At 39.3% G+C, this 21,427-nt stretch overlaps 1 long non-coding RNA gene across 1 annotated transcript in view; it reads left to right on the top strand.

Moving 5' to 3' along the window:
* The window catches only part of LOC148128923 (uncharacterized), a 144,077-nt gene extending 137,632 nt beyond the window's left edge, over nt 1–6,445 (top strand). The window contains exon 4 of the long non-coding RNA XR_015745872.1: nt 6,328–6,445. This is a non-coding gene — a long non-coding RNA (uncharacterized LOC148128923). The remainder of the gene's footprint in view (nt 1–6,327) is intronic.
* Nucleotides 6,446–21,427: the final 14,982 nt, after the last annotated feature.

Below are 21,427 nucleotides of genomic sequence, written 5' to 3'. Positions count from 1 at the left end.
TCTTTAATGAAAACAAAAAAGAAGATACTTCAATACAGAATGTTTGGGATACAATGAAGGCATATGCACGAGGATTAATAATAGACTATACAAAGAAAAAGAACATTAGGAAGAGGCAAATGATTAAAGCTCTAGAAGATGACCATAAAAAACTGGAAAAAGAATTACAGAAAACGCCACAGAAAAAAGATATTAAACTTAAAATGGATATAATCAAACATAAAATGGATCAAGTAGAGAAAGAAGAACTGGCACAAAAAATTAGAAGTGCTAAACAGAACTATTTTGTAGATGCAAATAAACCAGGTAGATGGTTAGCATATAAATTGAGAAAAGAGAAAGAATCAAGGAAAATATTACAGTTAATAGACGATCAAGGTCAAATTTGTTATGGTAATAAAGAGAAAAAGGCAATCATTCGAGACTTCTATGGACAATTATATAAACAGGAGGATCTTGATGAGGAAAAAATTAAACAGTATTTACAAAATGCTAACCTACCTAAGATACCTGATGAAACTGGGAAAATGTTAGAAAGTGCTATAACAATGATGGAACTAACCGAAGCACTTAACAGACAGAACAATGGAAAAGCACCAGGACCAGATGGTCTCCCGGCAGAATTTTATAAAACATTACAAGAATCGTTGAGCACTTCACTGTTAGAAGTCATGAATGAAGTTATGATAAACAAGAAAATACCTAAAACATGGTCAGAAGCTTATATTACACTTATCCCAAAAGAAGGGGTTGACCCATTACAAAAATGGATCAAGTAGAGAAAGAAGAACTGGCACAAAAAATTAGAAGTGCTAAACAGAACTATTTTGAAGATGCAAATAAACCAGGTAGATGGTTAGCATATAAATTGAGAAAAGAGAAAGAATCAAGGAAAATATTACAGTTAATAGACGATCAAGGTCAAATTTGTTATGGTAATAAAGAGAAAAAGGCAATCATTCGAGACTTCTATGGACAATTATATAAACAAATTAAGAACTATAGATCTATTTCCTTATTGAATGCAGATTATAAAATCTTTGCTTCAATCTTGGCAGAGAGGCTTAAAAAATACTTAAACAACTTTATTCACCCTGATCAGAATGGACTTTTACCAAAGAGACAAATTAAAGACAATATGAGGGTAATCCTGGACACATTGGAATATTACGAGGTGCACCCTGAAAAACAAATGGCTTTGATAATCTTAGATGCCCAAAAGGCATTTGATAATATGAATTGGAGATTTATGTTATTATTATTGGAACAGATGGGCTTTGCTAGAAAATTTATCCAAGCAATAGAAGCCATATATTATAAGCAAACGGCAAAAGTAATGATAGATGGAGAATTTACAGATTCTATTAATATTTAAAAAGGTACAAGACAAGGATGCCCATTATCTCCTTTGTTATTTATATTGACCTTGGAAGTGTTAAATAGAAATATTAGAGAGGATACAAACTTAAAAGGAATGAAAGTTAAAAAGGAGGAATTTAAATTGCAAGCCTTTGCAGACGACTTGGTTTTTATTTTGGAAGATCCTCTAGAGACAGCTTTAAAACTATTGGAAAAGATAGAGATGTATGGTGAGATGGCTGGCTTGAAAATAAATAAAGACAAAACAAAGATTCTGACAAAGAATATGTTGTTAAGACAAAGAGAAGAGCTGGCAGACCTATTGAAAATTCAAGTTACGAACAAAGTTAAATATTTGGGGATATATTTGTACTACAAGATGTACTACACTGAAAGAGAATAACTATATTAAACTTAAACAGCAGATCTGAAAAAATGGGAAAACCTACAAATGTCATTGATAGGTAGAATTTCAACAATTAAGATGAATATTTTACCCAGAATTTTATATTTGTTCCAAACAATACCAATTAGGTTAGGTAAGGATTACTTTGAAGAATTAAATAAAATTGTGTTGAAGTATATATGGCAAGGTAAGAAAGCGAGAATAAAATTAAAACTCTTACAGGATGCTAGAATTAGAGGAGGATTTGGCCTTCCTAATTGGGAGTTGTATTATCAAGCTGCAAACTTAATGTGGGCTAAAGAATGGATAACGTTAAGAAAGACTAGATTGTTGGCATTAGAAGGACATGATTTATTATTGGGTTGGCATGCTTTTTTATGGTATAAGGGAACTAAATCACAGGGTAACTTTAGAAGGCATTATATACGGGAATCGTTATGGTTGAATTGGGAGAAAATTAAGAAACAATGTTATTTGAAAATCCCAGTTTGGTTATCAACTGTTGAAGCTTTTTCTTATCCTATAACCTATAAGAAGGAACAAACAGTTAGATATGGGGAATTACTAGATGAAAAGGGCGAACTTAAAACAATGCAAAATTTAGAAGAACAAGGCATAAAGATGAATTGGTTTTCATATGCGCAAATACATTCAAGGTATCTTAAATATTCTAAAATGGAAGGATTTTATGATAAACTGACTGATTTAGATAGGATTTTGACAGGTACTGATGAAAAAGTGATCAAAAAATTATATAATTATTTGTTGGAAATTAAATTAGAGGAAGAACAAGTTAAAGAAACAATGATTGCTTGGGGGAAGAATTTTGGATATGGGATTGATTTAGAGAAATGGCAAAAATTGTGGTCTCAAAATTACAAAATGACAATGTCAACAGCATATAAAGAAAATTTGTATAAGATGTTTTATAGGTGGCATTTCCCCCCGACAAGAATTGCAAGAATGTTCAAGAACGAATCTGAAAAATGCTGGAAATGTCATCAGATTCCTGGCTCATATTATCATGTGTGGTGGACATGTGCGGATGCTAAAAAATATTGGAATAAAATCCACACATGGTTGGAAAAAATGACAAAGAAACATATAGATTTGAAACCAGAGATTTTTTTATTGGGAATCTTACCTGATACATATAATAAAAACTTAAAATATTTGATTGTAAATATATTAACAGCGGCTAGGATTGTATTTGCTAAAAATTGGAAGAGTGAGAAAATACCATTAGAGGAAGAAATTATTAAGAAAATACTGGAATGGTCCTGTTTCTCTTTATCTTGTTCCAGTCCTTTTTTCCCTTTCCTTCTTCCCTCTCTTCTTCTCTCTCCCCTTTTTACCCCCTTGTCTCTCTACCTCTATTTCTCTCTTCTGTATTCCCCACTTCTGTTGCTTTCCAGTATTATACTTATTTTTCGAATTATTTTTCTTTTCTTTGGTTGTTTTTTTAAGTCTTAAATTCTCCATTCTCTTCCCCCCCTTTCCTTTTTCTTCCCCACATAGAATTACTTGTTCATTAAAGATGGCTTCTTCTTTGTCCCAGTCTTCTTGTTTTGCAGACGTTTCTTGTTGTTTCTCATAGTTCCAAATCTCCATTTCTAAGAATTGAAAAACGAAGCCAAAAGAACCTCTCCCTTTTTATTTTAATGTCCTTTTTTGTGGAAGTTTCTGTAACTCTTTTTCAAGTCTCTTATAATCATCCTCTAATGTTTTTAAAGCTTGTCTTTTCTTCGTATTTCTTTTCCTTGTATAGTCTATTATCAAACCTCTGGTGTAAGCCTTAATTGTATCCCAAAGTTTTTGTATTGATGTATCCTCTGTTCTGTTTTCTTTTTTTAAAAAAAGCCAATTCTTTCTCCATTTTCTGTACAAATGCCTTCTCTTTTAATATAGTATTATTTAAAATCCAACTAGATCTTCTCCTTTGTCCTTTCCATTTAATTGTCATTGGATTGTGGTCTGCCCAAGTACTTATTTCTATATCAATTTCCTGTATATTAGAAATCAGTTCCATTGACATCCATATCATATCTATTCTAGACCATGATGAGTGTCTATTTGAGTAAAAGGTATGTCTATTTTTAGCATTTCTTTCTCTCTGGGCATCTTTTAAACTTATTTCATCTCTCATTTTAAAGAAGGATTTTGGAAGAGTCTTTCTACTTTGCTTTATTGTTTTCTGTGTTTTATAGTCCAATTTCTCATCTACTATTCCATTGAAGTCTCCCATCATGCATATATTATCATATTCTAATTATTTTCCTGTGTAGTTTTCTATAAAATTCTTCTTGATTGTCATTTGGAGCATAAATTACTATTAGTAGTACTTTCACATTATTGTCCATTATTTCCACCATCAAGATTCTTCCATCAGCATCTGTATATATTTGTTCCACAGTAACTGTATCTCTAATATATAAAACTACTCCTCTTTTCTTGCATCATGTCAATAAAGTAAATATTTTCCCTAGTTTTGGCTGTACCAGTATTTGTTCATGTTGCTTTTTAATATGTACTTCTTGTAGGCAGATTATATCAAATTTTAATTTCTCTAATTTATGAAATATTTTTCCTTCTTTTAATAGATGAATTAAGTCCATTTATATTAATTGTAATCATTTTTTTCGCTTCCATGTTTATACTTTATATGAAGGATTTGTTGCTCTGGTAGATCTCATTCTCGTTGTTCTCTAGGTTCCACCCTGCCCCCTACTGCTGACCTTCTTCTTTTTCAGTCACTTCTTCCTCTTGGAATCTAATTAAAACCTCTTCTCTTCCTACCTCTTCCTCTTTCCTTCTGAAATATTCTGCATAGAATAGTTCTGCTTTCTCAGTTGAGTCTATTCTGTGCCTTTGTTCTGTGCCTATTCTGTGCCATGTAAACATGAGACCTTCTGGTATCAGCCATCTGTAATTAATACCTTTTTAAAGTAGTATTTTAGTAAAGAATTGATATTCTCTATCCATCCTGATCAAAATGGATTTCTGCTAAAGAGACAAATTAAAGACAATATGAGAGTAATCTTGGACACTTTGGAATATTACGAGGCACATCCTGAAAAACAAATGGCTTTGATATTTTTAGATGCACAGAAGGCTTTTGATAATGTGAATTGGCGATTCATGTTATTACTGCTGGAACAGATGGGCTTTGCTAAAAAAATTATTTAAGCAATAGAAGCTATATATCATAAGCAAATGACAAAGGTAATGATAGAGGGAGAACTGACAGACAAGGGTGCCCACTATCACCTCTGTTGTTTGTGTTAACGTTGGAAGTGCTAAATAGAAATATAAGAGATGAAAAGAATATAAAAGGGATGAAAATTAAAAAGGAAGAATTTAAATTGCAAGCATTTGCAGATGATCTGGTTTTCATTTTAGAAGACCCACTCAAAACAGCATCAAAATTGATAGAAAAGATAGAGACATATGGAAAGGTGGCTGGTTTGAAAATAAATAAAGATAAGACAAAGATCCTGACAAAGAATATGTTATCAAGACAAAGGGAAGAACTGGCAGATCTATTGAAAATTCAGGTCACGAATAAGATCAAGTACCTGGGGATATATTTGACAGCAAGGTGCAGTACACTAAAAGGGAATAATTATATCAAACTTAAGCAGCAGATAGCGCTAGCTTGGTGAAATGGGAAAATTTACAACTGTCATTAATAGGGAGAATATCAACAATCAAGATGAATATATTACCCAGAATTTTATATTTGTTCCAAACAATTCCAATTAGGCTTGGAAAAGAATACTTTGAAGATTTAAATAAAATTGTGTTGAAATATATATGGCAAGGTAAGAAAGCGAGAATAAAGTTAAAACTTTTGCAAGATGCTAGAATAAGGAGGATTTGGTTTGCCTAATTGGGAGTTGTATTACCAAGCTACAAATTTGATGTGGGTTAAGGAATGGATAACATTAAGAAATACTAGATTGTTGACATTAGAAGGACATGATCTATTGTTGGGGTGGCATGCTTTTTTATGGTATAAAGGAACTAAAACACAGGGGTACTTTAGAAGACATTATGTACGGGAGTCTGTGGTTAAACTGGGAGAAGACTAAAAGACAATGTTATTTGAAAATTCCAGTCTGGCTATCGCCTATTGAAGCACTTTCTTATTCTGTAATATACAAAAAGGAACAAACAGTTAGATATGGTGAAATATTGAATGAAAAGGGTGAACTTAAATCTATGCAAAAACTGGAGGAACAAGGTATACAGATGAATTGGTTTTCATATGCACAAATACATTCAAGGTATGATAAAGCTTCTAAAACAGAAGGTTTCTATGATAAACTGACTGACTTAGATAAGATTTTGACGGGTACTGATGAAAAGGTGATTAAAAAATTGTATGGATATCTATTAGAAGTTAAACTAGAAGAAGAACAAGTTAAAGGAGCAATGATTGCTTGGGGGAAGAATTTTGGATATGGGATTGATTTAGAGAAATGGCAAAAATTGTGGTCTCAAAATTATAAAATGACAATGTCAATAGCATATAAAGAAAATTTGTATAAGATGTTTTACAGGTGGCATTTCCCCCCGACAAGAATAGCAAGAATGTTCAAGAATAAATCCGAAAAATGTTGGAAATGTCATCAGACAACTGGCTCATATTATCATGTGTGGTGGACATGTGCGGATGCTAAAAAATATTGGAATAAAATCCACACGTGGTTGGAAAAAATGACAAAAAAGCATATAGTTTTGAAACCAGAGATATTTTTATTGGGAATTTTACCTGAAATATATAGTAAAGACTTGAAATACCTGATTGTGAATGTATTAACAGCAGCTAGGATTGTATTTGCTAAAAACTGGAAAAATGAGAAAACACCATCACAGGAGGAAATCGTTAAGAAAAGATTGGAATGTGCTGAAATGAGTAGACTGACATTTGAAATTAGAGAACAAGATGATAAACAATTTTATAAAATTTGGGATCTATTCTATCAATGGTTAGACAATAAAATATAGTAATGAAATATGTAGATTTTTAGAAAATAATAAATATATAAAGACGTATTCTTTTCTTATTATATCTACAAAATAATTTTAGGATAGATTTGGATTGATAATATGAACTGTCATAAAACAAATTAAGTAAAATATGATTATTTCGTAAAACATGAATGAATAAAAGTATAGTCAAATGATTGATTAATAATGATATTAATGTATTTAATATTTGATTGAAAATATGAGAGTATATACAATGTAATTGTAATTGAAGACTATGAAATGGAAGCACAAAACAATTTGTAAACCAACTGGCACACTGTATGTATATATATGGAAGATGGCTTGATGTTTTTATGTTTTGTTTGTTTATGTTTGCTTTAAAAACCAATAAAAATTAAAAAAAAAGAATTGATATTCTCTTCTCATCTCTCTCACTTCTTGGTACTTGTTTCAGGACCACAATCTCCTTGTCTTTATATTTCAATGTTTTCTCTTTTGCCATCTGTAGTATTTGCATTTTAATTGCTTTCTTGGTAAATCTTATATGGACTTCTCTTGATAGCTTGTTTCTCACTGCATATCTTGTAAAAATTCAAAACACCTCTTCTATTCCATCCATCATCTTTTCTTTGATTATCTCCAATGCTTCTTCCAGGATTGCTATCATTATTTCTGCCAAATTTTCTCCCTTTTCTTCTTTTACATTTTGAAATCTGAGATAAAATTCTGATCTGTCAATCTCCCATCCCAACATTCCACTCTTGTCTTGTTCGACCACACTCAATCTGCTGTCAATATCTCCAATTCTCCATAGAGCTGCTACGAGCATCCAGGGTGGGAGGTGCTCCAGTCTCCGCTCTTACAGGCTGAGCTATAATTGAGGAACGCTCCTCCTCCTCCACGTGACTCCTCCGTAGCGTTCCCCAGTTTTAGCTCAGCCTCGCGCAGAGATAGGCAGACTTTTAGCAGCTCTTCCTTGGCCGTTTCAGGATTATTCTAATTATTTCAGGTTTGATTTCTTATTCCTTCCCTTTGGTCCCTGCACATTTGGCTTGCTTGATATTGTCTTAAAGGAGCATTTTTGCCCCTCAGGGGGAAGAGGAAGGGGGATTAACAGCCTTCGCGCTAGGCCCCCCCCCGCTCCCTGCCATCGCCTGAAGCCGGCCCTGTGTTTAAACAGCGGCTTGCCTTTTATGCTATTTTTAGCGTTTGGTTGTTCCTTCCCCCCAAGAACGCCTAGCTAGAAGGTGAGTTTGCCTCCCTTCTGCCCCTCGCGATTGTTTGTTTTTGAAGCCGTTTTTCAGTCGAAGTGGTTGTTTCCGTCTCTGAGAAGTTCGCGACGGTCCCGGCCGCCATTTTGCCTGTTGTTTGATTAGCGCTGCGGTGACTGTGGAAGCCCATAGCAGGACCGAAAGGCCTGTTTAGTGCCTACTTCTCTGGTATCGTGGCTCCTAGCCCTACTGCCTGTGTATGATATTGTTGGCTATTCCCGCAGCCTTGCTCAGAGGCGAGGATCGAGGCTTAAGGAGTACTTCCCATGTTGTTGGGAAGCTGTTTCAGGAGGTCTATCCCTTAATTTCTTGCTATTTTACTTTTTGGCCTCAGTGTTCATTTGGCTCATTGGCCTTTTTTTTATTCATTTTTTTCTACTCAATCTGGCATATCTCTTTCATTAATACTGTTCTTTTAGACCTTAATTGGTCTCTCCTACAAACAAAAGAATAATAATAATAATATAAATAAATAAATATTATTATTATTTTTTTAAAAAAATTTTTTTCCAAAAGGGGGACGCGGTTCAACTACAGGGCATCCGGCCTTTGTTGTAGGTCGAACTCCTAGGCGTGCCAACCACCTCATTGAATATCTTTTTCTGTATTCCTTATCTTTTATTATGGCAGAGGACAATCCCAGAGGTCCTTCTTTGAAGGCCAAATCAAAGACGCATCATTTGCGCAGGCAGGCTAAGGAGTCCTCCAAGGCTTCTCAAAGGGATGCCCTAAGGCGCCATAAAGCCTTGGAGAAGGAATTTGTCAAACACTCAAGGGACTCTCAATCTGTAACCTCAGTACCTACCCTTCCCATCCCTTCTGTTTCCACACAACCCTCCCCTCTGCCAGAACAACCCTTCTTTTCCAGGTGCAGCTCGCTCGCTTGGAGCCTCCAAGCCTCGGACACCTGAGGCTACATTCACACCGACCACTGCTGGCCTGCGGCCAGAGGAACCATCCGCAGACCCTAATCCAGACAGGATTAGAGAATGGATGCAGCTGGCCAGCTGCCAGGGGGTCGCTGAAGGTCTCCAACAGATGGCCAGACCAGGCCTTCAAATGACGGTTCCCAATGTCGAATCCGTTTCTGGCAGATTCCTTCTCAGACAGGTACTTCCCCAGGGGAGGAGGTGCAGGAGGAAGAGGAAGTGGGTCTAGAACCCTTCTGGGAAGAGGAAGAATTGGTTAAGGGGTCCCTACACCACTCTGAACCTCTCGTAAAGGTGGAACCAATGGAAGGAGAAATGTCAGAGGACAAGGGTATTTCGCCTGACCAGCCTGCCTTTGTAGGTCTATTCAAACCTCATCTGTTCAAGTCCTCGTTGTCCAAGGTGAAAAATATTATCGGGCCTGATGTCTCAGTCACCCTTTGATACTTCCCCAGCAGCCTCTGGCGATCCAGAGGATTCTACTTTCACGCAACCGGTGGTGGAGGCTGAGGTTATCCCACACCACCCATTTTCTCCGATTTAGTAGCAAAGCAGTTGGGTTCATCAGGGACCCCCCCACCCCCTCCAGTCAGGGCAGGAGATTTTTTTCATCCCGATGCAGAGTTTTCCTCCTTGTTAGGCACTCCTGAAGTTGACGATCCCATAGTGGGGTGAGCGTCATCCTCTACTCCAACCGACGCCCTGGAAGCGCTAAAGCCAGAGGACAAACAGGCCGAGATGGCGCTACGCCGTGCACATCAATCCGATGCTTGGGCCATTCGAGCAGCCACGGCCGCATCCCTCTTTTTTCCTCGATCCTCCACTAGATGGTTTTGTCAGTTGAGACAGCATGTCCCCCCATCTAACACCAGGGCACACCAGGATATGGCCAAGCTTACGGCCGCAGTGTAATTTGCGTCTGACGCTACCTTCCTCCCCGTTAGATTTTCCTCCCGGGCTATCGCTTCACACGTCATAGCCCGTCGTCTGCTCTGCCTTAAACACTGGCAAGCAGACGTCAAAAACAAAACTAAATTGGCTTCGGCTACCATTCGGGAGGCAAACTATTTGGTCAGACCCTGGAACCCTTGTTAATGGGAAGCCGGAACAAAAAGAAATATCTTCTATCTTTTTTTCCTGTGACCGGAGCTCAGAGTGTCCCAGCCCTTTCAAGGGGCTCCCTGCATACCCCCTACCAGATTCCCTTCTCCCCCAGGCCTCAGAGAACCCCGTCCTGTCGGCTGGCTTACCAGGACCGATCCGACACGGGTGACAGGGAAAGGAGAGGGGCCATTTACAGGACACCGTTTCGGGGCACAGGAAGTAGACCGTCCCGGCGCCCCAGATAAACCCCTAACTCTCTATTCCATTGGCGGGCGCCTCAAATATTTTGCCGACCAATGGGAATTATCCACGTCTGATGTCTGGGTTAGGGACACCATCTAATTCGGCCTCTCCCTGGAGTTTCAATCCCCCCCTCCGGAGCATTCATGGTTTCCCCCCTTTCCAAGGACCGCACCAAGCGTGCCCTGATAGAAGCCGCTATCAAACACCCTACCGAAATCAGGGCCATACAGCCCGTCCCGCCCTTGCAGCGGGAAAGGGGATCTTACTCCCACCTCTTCATAGTTCCTAATCACTCCGGAGGTTGGAGACCCACTCTAGATTTGAAAAGGCCTAATCGTTACATTGTTCAGCATAAGTTAAGATGCATACTCTGCGGTCTATTCTTCAGGGCATCAGAAAGGGAGACTGGCTCACTTCCTTTGATCTCTCAGAAACATACCTACACATCCCCTTTCCCCCTCCTTTGTCAACATTCTGGGTTTTTTTGCTACAACGGTCAATACTTTCAGTACGTGGCCCTTCCTTTGGGCCAGTCTCGGCTCCGAGGACCTTTACCAAGGCCCTGGCAGCCCTAGCAACTCACCTTAGACCTTTCCCTATACATACTCATTGTTACCTGGATGATATTTTCATCCTCTCTCCTTCCAAATGCTAAGCCGTAAGGAATACCAGAACTACCCTCTCGGCTCTTCAGGTCCATGGCCTTCTAGTAAATTGGGGGAGAGTCAACTTTCTCCCTCTACCCAAATAGCACACCTAGAGGCAGTGATTGACCCAGTTAAGGAAAGGGTCTGCTTTTCCCCTGTAAGAGTCCTCATTCAAAATCGGTCAGGGGGATCAGATGAATGAGAAAGGCGTCATTACTGGATCTATCAAAATTACTTGGCAATTAGTCTTATGCATATCCATTGCTACCCGGGCCCATTTGCATACCAAATCTCTGCAGTGGTTCCTGCTGCCATATCAGCGTTCCGGAAGGAGCAACTCAAGAGCCGTGGCGAAGGTTCCCCCAAGGGTTCTCGCATCGCTTCCTTAGTGGACCAGACTCGCGATCAACAAGGGACATCTCTTCAGGAGCCCAAAGGGTCACCCTCACAACAGACGCCAGCCTATCCAGATGGGGGGCCCATACCCATTCCCGCTCAGCTCAGGGCACCTGGTCAGCAACCAAGCAATGGTGCAGTATAAACTGGTGGGAGCTTCACACAGTATACCTGGCCCTATGCACTTCCTTCTTCAAGTACGCGGGCGCCACGTACTGGTCCTGACAGACAACATTACGACCAAGGCTCATATCAACCGACAGGGGGCATACATTCCATCCGTCTCATGAGGGAGGCCGAGCATCTCGGTCGCTGGGCGGAGACCAGCCTATTGTCCATCAGGGCAGATCACAGCTCGGGGGTCTCAAACGTCCGGGCAGACTGGTTGAGCAGGGCCACATTAGACCAGGCAGAATGGCGCCTACATAGGGGGCCTCAACGATATTAAGCCATCCCCCAGTGGTCCTATTCGCATCTCTGATCAACGATCAGATTCCGAGATTCTTCTCGAGGTACCCCATCAAAGGGGCAGAGAATCACAACGCCCTACGTTGTCCCTGGCCCACCGGGCTCATATACGCATTTCTCCCACTACCGTTAATCCCCAAAGTGATCCAAAGCTGATCCACGAGAGGGCAGAACTCCTCCTGGTTACCCCGTACCGGCCCAGGAGACCGTGGTTTTGCAGACCTCGCAACCTGTCAGTGGCCCCCTCCCTTCAGCTATCCCAGGGACCCCTTCAGCATCTGAATCCTCAGTGGCTTCAGTTAGCCCTCTGGCGGGACCGTCTAAGAAAGGAGGGCGTTCCCAATCAGGTCATTGGGACCATCTTGGCAGCGAGATGGCCTTCAACTACCCGCTTATTCAATGCTACCTGGAACACTTCCTGTAAATGGTGCCATAAATCACGCATTGATCCACTTTCCCCAGTGGTTGCTCAAATTTTGGCCTTCTTGCAAGAAGGACTGGACAGGGGCCTCTCTCTCAATACTTTGCGAAGGCAGGTGGCAGCCTTATCAACTGTCATTTCTGGTGACCCCCATGACCCACCTCCATACCAGCCTTGTATCCGGGCATTCCTTAGAGGAGCCACCAATTTGCATCCTCCAGTAATTCACAGATAGCCAACCTGGGACCTTAACAGGGTTCTCACGGCACTGACTAAAACTCCTCTCGAACCCCTAAGAGAGGCATCACTTTAATTCCTTACGTTCAAGGTAAGTGTTTCTCGTAGCAGTTACATCTGTATGGCGGATATCTGAAATAGCAGCTCTGTCCGTTTGAAAGGATCTCTGCCTTTTCCACGCTGATCAGGTGGTCCTGCGACCAGACCCTTCCTTCCTGCCCAAGGTTAACTCAGCCTTTCGCAGATCACAGGAACTCATTCTTCCCAACTTTTGCCCCAGGCCTTCTCCAGAGAGGGAAAGGCAGTGGCATTCCCTCGATGTCAAACGTGCGTAACGTATTTATATCAATCGCACTCATCCTTTCTGGAAGTCAGAATCATTGTTCCTGTCATTCCAACCAAAGACGCTGGGTTTCAAAGTATCCCCGTCTATTGTAGGCCGTTGGATCAGAGCTACAATCTCCAAGGCCTATCTAACTCAGGCGCTTCCTGTTCTCAGTGGAATAACCGCACACTCTACAAGGAGTGCGGCTGACTTGGCAGCCTGGGTTCCCCAGGCATCGATACATGATACCTCTCAAGCGGCCACCTGGGCGTATTCGTCACCTTTATTCGTCATTATAAAAATCGATGTGTTTGCTTCAGCAGAAGCGTCCTTTGGCAGGCGAGTCCTCCACAAGTGACAAGAGATCCAGAGGATATTCCGAATCAGATGGAGTCCCTCCCGTAGGACAGGCCATGCTTTGGTATGTCCCACTCTGGATGCTCGTAGCAGCTCTATGGAGAATGGGCGTTGGTGCTTACCTGATACGCCCTTTCTCATCGAGCTGCGTGGAGCATCCAGCCCCACCCTAAATTGTCCGTCTGGTGGGGTATCCTGTTTCGGCCAACGATTCAAACAGTTAAGTAGTTGTGAGTTGCTACAATAGTTCAGAGGAGATGATAGTTGTTTGTCTTCTCGTCTTCGTAAAACTGGGGAACGCTATGGAGGAGTCACGTGGAGGAGGAGGAGCGTTCCTCAATTATAGCTCAGCCTGTAAGAGCGGAGACTGGAGCACCTCCCACTCTGGATGCTCTACGCAACTCGACGAGAAAGGGCGTATCAGGTAACGACCAACGCCCATTTTCTTATCTTTTTGTTTGTCTTTTTCTTCAATTTTTTGAAATCTGTCCTCATATTTCATCATCATTTGGTGGATGTTCTCAATTTTTTAATCTGTTTTTTCTGTTCTGTTCAATATTCTCTGTTCTCTTTTCAATATTCTCTTGTTCTTACTTGTATTTTTGAATTCCTTGCATAATCATCTGCAATGTCACTTCCTTTTCTTTCTCCTGCTGCAATATCATCTGTATTGATCATTGTCCTCCAGATGGTGAAGAAGAGGAAGTTGGTATTGAAGAGCCAGCGTCCATTATCTTTCTACTCATTTCCAAACAATTGATAAACTATACAAAAGCTGAGAGGTACAAGGTCTTCAGGTTCTTCTATACCTTAATCCAGGGTCCCCAACCACCGGTCCGCGGACCGGTACGGTCCGCGGAACAAGTCCTACTGGGCCGCTGGTTGCTGGCGCCGCCATCTTTTTGATGAAAAAGTGCTTCCGGTGAGCTTTTCGGGTAGAAAGCTCACCGGAAGCACTTTTTCATCAAAAGATGGCGGCGCCAGCGCTCGGTGAGCTTTTCCAGGTAGAAAGCCATTTCTACCGGAAAAGCTCACGGGAATGGCGCCGCCATCTTTTTTGATGAAAAAGTGCTTCCGGTGACATCACCGAAGCACTTTTTCATCAAAAAAAGATGGCGGCACCCAGCTGATGCCGTACCGGGCCGCGGCGCCCAGCTGATGCCGGTACCGGGCCGCGGCGCCCAGCTGATGCCGGTACCGGGCCGCGGCATAAAAAAGGTTGGGGATCACTGCCTTAATCCACTTATATAAAGGCCAAATATAATCCCAAATTGCAGTAAAAAAATAAAATAAAACTCTTCAGGTTCTTCTATACCTTAATCCATTTATATGGAAGCCAAATATAATCCCAAACAGCAATAAAAACTCTTCAGGTTCTTATACACCTTAATCCAATTAATTCTAATTAGTTAAGAAAAATTTGACAGATCAGTCACAATAAAAAATAATAATAGAATTATTCAGGTTCTTCTATACCTTAATCCAATTAAGTGGAGTGTAATGAACCAAACAGAAAAAAAGGAAATATTAATGAAATAGAAAAAACTTATAGTTAATAAGTTAATAAAGTTAATAAAGTTAATAAAGAAAAGATAAAAGATAAAAAAGCAAAAAAGAAAGGAAAAAAAACAATGTAAGGGAAAGAAAAACAAAAAAATCTATTCTCTTAAGAAAAAGGGGAAAAAAAGATAAAAATAATTCCCATCCAAAAGGCCACAGTCACGGATGTCAACTGAAAATAATCAAATGGGGGTGGGGGTGGGGGAGTAAAAAAAAAGAACAAAAAGACAGGCTTTTTCTCAGAAAAGGAAAGGAAAAACACACTGCCACTATATAATGTCCAAGGCCCTTTTGTTAAATTCCGAACAAATTTTACAGCTCTCTTTCCAAGGTCACTACAATCTACTGTCTTTCAACTCCAAGCTTTCCTTCAACTCCAGACTCCAGTCACTGATAGTATCTCAGAGGAGCACCTGTAATAACATTCTTCCATGCTCATCCCTCTATCTTATCACAAATAGGCTCAAAGTGCTTGAAGTTAAGCACGTGCTCTTGTTATTCAAATTTATCCAACACTCAAAAGAGAGAGAGAGAGAAAAAAACAATGTATCCAAGTCTCTGGGTGGCAGTGTTACTTATTGTCCTCTAATTTCACTTCCTCTTGTATCCAAAGCAAAAGAAAAGGAAAATTGAGAAGTACTTTTAAAAATAAAATTCATTGGAAACTATACAATAAAACACTAAAAAGAAAATGGAAGAAAATCTATCACCTGAAAAGGATTATAAGAAGAAGAAAAAACAGTCCAATTTAAAATTGAAAGGTGTTTGTGAAAAATCCAGCAATAAAAAAAAGACACCAAGTTTGACTTAATCTTGCAGCTTAGCCTTTTCTGTCTTCAATTTTAACTTTTTCTTTTAGCCCCTTAGGGTGTTCTTTCAAATAATAGAATTTAAAGAGTATCTCACCAGACCAACACACTTTCTCCCGTTCCAGAGCTATCCCAACTTCAGCAGCTTGTGGCTGCCTCTCTGCTGCCAGAAAAAGGGCTTCTCCTGGATCTACCAGGGACTTTGCGATGTCCCTGGGATTGACAGGATGTGCCCTTCTGTCTCACCATCTCTATGGGATGATTTAGGTCCAAAAGGACCGTCCAGTGGCAGAGATATCAATGGAGAGCTTGTAGCTTCAAGATTGCACATCTGTATCATTGCGACATCAGCCCCTCCCCCGCTGCTGTCAAATATTGCTGTACACCCCATTTTTAACCTTGACTTAGAAAACTTCTGTAGAGAGGTTCTAAACAAAGCAGTTTACTGGGAAAATATTGCTCCTTTTCTAAAATAATAAAACCAGAGATGCTGGGTGAAATGTATTTTTTTCTGATCATTAATATCTAAAGTGAATGGCCATTTGAAGTGCTGGGAATGTTGACCTGAGCAGAAGTGTCAGAGTGTTTGCAGCATGACTATTATTATGAGACAACCCAGGAGCAAAACCCAGCACACAGAGACTTTGGCATTTAACAGTGGCTTATATACAAGACATATACAGAAATACACATGGTAAGCAAATACCTTACAAGCAATCAATCTTCTTCTTAACTCTACATGGAGAACTCTGCAATGAATATTGGACACAAGGAGAGAGAACACACCTTCTAATGGCTGCCTTATATAAACTTATGTGGACTAATTCTTCATCTTAAAAGAGCAATACCCATTTTATGTTGATTCATTCTTATTGCATCAGCCTTATATTGCATCAGCTTCACCACTGGTCGGCTCTTAAATCCCAGGATCTTAACACTCCTCCCATTTAAAGCTGAACAGCAAATAATCCAAAAGCTTTAACTTAGTCCTTATAATTTTCCACAGATACAGGCTTTTAACATAGGGGTCACCAACCTTTTGGACCTCAGGACCACCAAACTCATAATTTTAGATCCCAGGGGCCACTAACCAGTTCTGTGGGCATGGCCTAATTTGTGGGTGTGGCTTGTTGGTCATGTGACTGGCTGGGCATAGCTTGTATGTAAATATTATAAATATTTATATAAATATTGAACTTTTATAAAAAAGAGCAATTTTTACCCAAAATCAGGCAAAGCAGGCAGATTGAGTTGCTCACAGAATCACAGATTCATTCAGAGATCTATCTATCTGCCAATGGCTAGCTCAGTCTGTCACATAAAATTTTCTCACAAGCAAACTCACAAAATTAACTTACAGCACACCATGCATGTAAATATTGATTTTTTTAATTAAAAAAAGAGCAACTTTTACCCAAAATCAGGCAAAGCAGGAAGACAGATTGAGTTGCTCACAGAATCATTCAGTGATCTAGCTATCTGCCATCAGCTTGTTCAGTTTCTCAAATTTGCTTGCCATGAGTCTGCACTGAATTTTCTTGCAAGCAAAACTTCAGTCCTAAGGGAGGTTCAGCTGTGCTGAGCCGAAGATCCAAAGACTAGATAGAAAGCAAGAAATCCAACTATTTCCTGCTTCCTAGCTAATTTAAATCTCCCAGCACAGTAGAACAGATGATGGTTGGAAAAAGGAAAAATAGCAATTTAGCAGGCAAGTTTACTGGGTAAGGAGTGAGTGGGCGGGGAGGGTTCCCGCAGCCTTGTATTTCTGCGCAGCCTGGATTTGTGGGGGTGCTCTGGGGGTGAGATTTCTCTGTGGCCCACCAAAATTTTCTCATGGCCCACCAGTGGCCATGGCCCACCAGTTGGTGACCGCTGTTTTAACACATCAGTTTACAAATACTGGTACCTATTACACATATACATTTACATCCTTTCACAAATCTACATATCATGTTAATTCCAATTACAGTGTCAGCAAACAGTATTACAAACCATGCTTTATTATTGTGTTACACCATCTGTGTCCTACTCCATTTTTCCTTTCTGATAACAGCATCATCTCATGGCAACTTTGGAGTTCATACCTGACACCGTATGCTCTAACTTCACTTGCAGTGAACGATTCAGGAGGTATACCTTTATTACTCCTCTCAGATTTCCTTGATATTATATGTTCCTGCATGTCTGTTATAGGATTCTCCTATATCAATATCCTCTGTGTCTTCACATTTTATCACAGGTCTATCCTCTTCTAGAGGTATACCTTTATTATTCAGGAGGTATATCTTTGTTACTCCTTGATATTATCTGATCTTGCATTTCTGTGCTTTAACTTTTTATCACAGGTCTTCTATATGTACTTCTGTCCAATAAACTGTCCAATGAACCACATACACTTTGTGTGCCTCAGTAAATGTCATTCCTCTTTCTTCTAACTCAAAGAATTTCATTCTCATATTCTGCAGATGTGTGGACATACTCTCCCCCGGGTTCAGCTGTGCTTTATACAGTCTCCTTGTCAGCAACACCTTACTGCATGCCGCATTTATCTCATGTACACATATTCCCAGCACTCTTTTGCAGACTGGAGAGCCCTCATATGTATCAACTGACTGTCCTGTAAAGCCAGAATTATACTGGCTAATGCCTTTTCATTTTTCCTCTGGCCCCATCATCCAGGACTGTCGGCAGATTAGTAACAATCATCCACAACTCCTCTCTCCATCTTCACATTCCAGGAGAGGTAGTTTGTCTCATTCAGCTGAGACACCAATAAACCTCATCCCATTATGCCGATGGAGTCCATGTTGCCTGGTTTCCTTCACAAGCCATTAACCATTGTTAAATCATGTTGCACAACCCCTCTGGCTTTGGTGCAAGCTTCCACTGGGTTTTTCTCTCTCTCTAGGCTCTCCAGTCATTCTGGCCTTCTATTCTGGGCCCATAACCTGTCAGAGTGTTTGCAGTGTGACTACTATTGTGAGACAACTCAGGATCAAAACACTGCATACAGAGGCTTTGTTTTTTAACAGTGATTTATAGACAGCTATATACATACATATACGTAGTAGGCAAATACCTGCCAAACAATCAATCTTCTTTACTCTGCATGGAGAACTACAATGGAGATAGAACATGAGGAGAGAGAGATATGCCCTCTCATGGCCACCTTTATGTAGACAGCTTCTTAAAGTGGCAATAACCCTGCCGACCCAACCTCAGTCTTAAAGCGGCAATACCCTGCTGACTCATTCTCATTGCCTCAGCATTTACAGCAGCCTTACAACAGCAGTAATTAAATCATTACCTTAACACTAAGAAACATAAAATATTTTTAAGGAGGAATGTCTCTTTATTTAATTATTTTACCTTAAAAATACAAAAAGAAATATTGAAATAAACTGCATTTTAATACTATACAATTTTTCTTATATTTTATATAATCAACTATAAAACTTTATTGAAATATAAAAATGTACATGTCATACTTATTTCATCAATATTCAAAGTAAGGTTTGTTTAAAAAAATCTTAAAACCATTATCAATATTTTCTTCACCATTATCAGAGCTAAAAATCCACTTTTTCATAAAAAAAGAAAAGGTGTGATCTTTGCACTTAAAGCTCATCTTCTTTGTGAATTTTCATTCAAATGTATATTAGTGATTTGTTTTCCTTAATTTCTTTTTCAGATACTTCAATGTGACATCTTAGAAAATATCTGCCAACATTTCTTCCTTAATTTCTACAGTAGTAAAACTGAATATATTTAGCTGTTCAGTAGACTTTCAGGTTATGTCACAATACATCTTCAAATCATTTCAAAAGTACTGGTGCTTTATGGGGCACAGTTTAATAGACTGCTGTAAATGCTTATTTACAGTATGGGAAAGTTTGAATTTCAGGAAGTGAAAATATGCCTTACTTTTTAGAACTACAGAAAATAAAAGCTAGTTGCAAAATAACAATTGCGCGTGCGCGCACACACATACACACACACACACACACACATATATCTAGGACATTTTTACATATAAAAATAAATTGGTTTAAGGGAATAGGAAATTTTTAGGACATTTTTACATATAAAAATGAACTGGTTTATTTATTAGGCTTTCCCTGAGAAGATATATTGCCCTATGAAAAATCTCAGTGCAACTGAAAACCTGGGAGATATAAATCTCCCAGCTATAAATCAACATCCAAAATGTTTTGTCATTTTTCTGGTCATATTACCATTCTTACTTCAGTCCATGTTGTTCCCCATTGCTCTTTTGTTTGACTTCTAAGAAGCATTATCTCCTGGGAAGGTAGGAACTAATCAGCAGTCAGGTTTTCAGTACTTGGAAGAGCACTTTTTCCTATACAGTCTACTTTTTTCCAAAGATACTTTGCTGGGAGACATCTAAACACCTGAATAAGATCATTAGAAAGGGACTATTCTTTATTCAACACTAGCACAGGAAGTTTCTCAGCAGTTCTCTTTAAATCAGTTTGTCTGCCTTTTACTTGTTTTGTCACTGAGCAAGAAATGTTCTAAACAATGCTGAACTAGAGTGCTTTTTAACTGTGTCACTAATTTGCACTGTTTGTAATCTATATTTGAGTTCCTATTAAGTATACACTGTTCTGAAAAACTAGTTTGTCCATCTTCCTCTACTTACTAGCAGCTTTGACAACAGAGTTTAGAAATGTCTGAGATATGTATTTGGTACTGTCTTGGAAATTTCCTATCATCTTCACTGTCACAATGAGCTATTTCTAGAATTGGTTTCCTTAGGAATAAGAAATACCCTAAATTATGTCCAAAATTGATTGTTCAAAACTAGGCTTTCAAACAATTGTATGAAAAGCAGAAAACTGGAAAAATCATGTTACACTGATATGATATTAGAAATCTTGAAACTGGGAATGTCGTACACAGAAATTTATTGCCTATTGGTCCAGCTTTTCGTTATGATTTCCCCCCCCCCCCTCCCCCCAAATTACAGCAGGATGAAAATTCTGGTTGTAAGACCAGGTTTTAGAAAGTATCCATAAAATTTCTGTTGACAAATTGTATGCTAATGAACTGAGGTGAGCCATTAATATGATTGATGACAATGTTAATAGCAGTATCCATTTTCTGTGTCTTCATCAAAATATATCCAGGCTAAAACTGACAAAGTAAATCCATCTTTACTTAGTACTTTATTCTTAATGCATATCCATTTTTTCAAAGATGATATCAGTTTAAGTTTGGAGCAGAGGTGGTATTCAGCAGGTTCTGACCAGTTCTGGAGAACCAGTAGTGGGAATTTTTAGTAGTTTGGAGAACCGGCAAATACCACTTCTGACTGGAGATTTTACAGTATCCTTCCCCTGCTACGCCCACCAAGCCATGCCCACAGAACCGGTAGTAAAAACATTTGAATCCCACCACTGGTTTGGAGCCTTTATAATAATTCAGTCTGAGGACATTGATCCAATCATTGATCCAATCTAAGTTTCAAATTAATTAAAATCTGCTTGTCAACCCTGAAGCTGGCTTGACTGAAGCCATTTTGACCAATTCAGTGTTACCACACTGGACCTGAAGGATAGAGAGGGGGGATTTGATATAGAGGAGATTTTGTAGCCAAAACAAAATATTTTCTCTTGGGAACCAAGGACATTCTCACACCTGATTGGAGGAAGGTGGAGTAATGTTATCTGGTTGCCAGACTGCACCATGATTGGACCATGTGATTGATAGTTTTGATAAAGTAGAAAATCTTTCACTTTTAATAAGGTGAAAACTGTGGGAGTTTTCAGGGTCGGTTTTTACCAGATATGTGCCAATGTGATAATTCCAATAAAGCTATTCCTTGAGGAATCTGCTGGCCTTGGAATTTTGCTTGATATGGATTTGTTACTTGGAAC

Source organism: Notechis scutatus, chromosome Z (genome assembly GCF_049901735.1).
Source record: "Notechis scutatus isolate UNSWTSFEM ecotype Mainland chromosome Z, rNotScu1.2, whole genome shotgun sequence".
Classification (NCBI taxonomy): domain Eukaryota; kingdom Metazoa; phylum Chordata; class Lepidosauria; order Squamata; family Elapidae; genus Notechis; species Notechis scutatus.
Note: the sequence above shows the minus strand (reverse complement) of the source record. Positions and strands in the feature narration are given on the sequence as shown.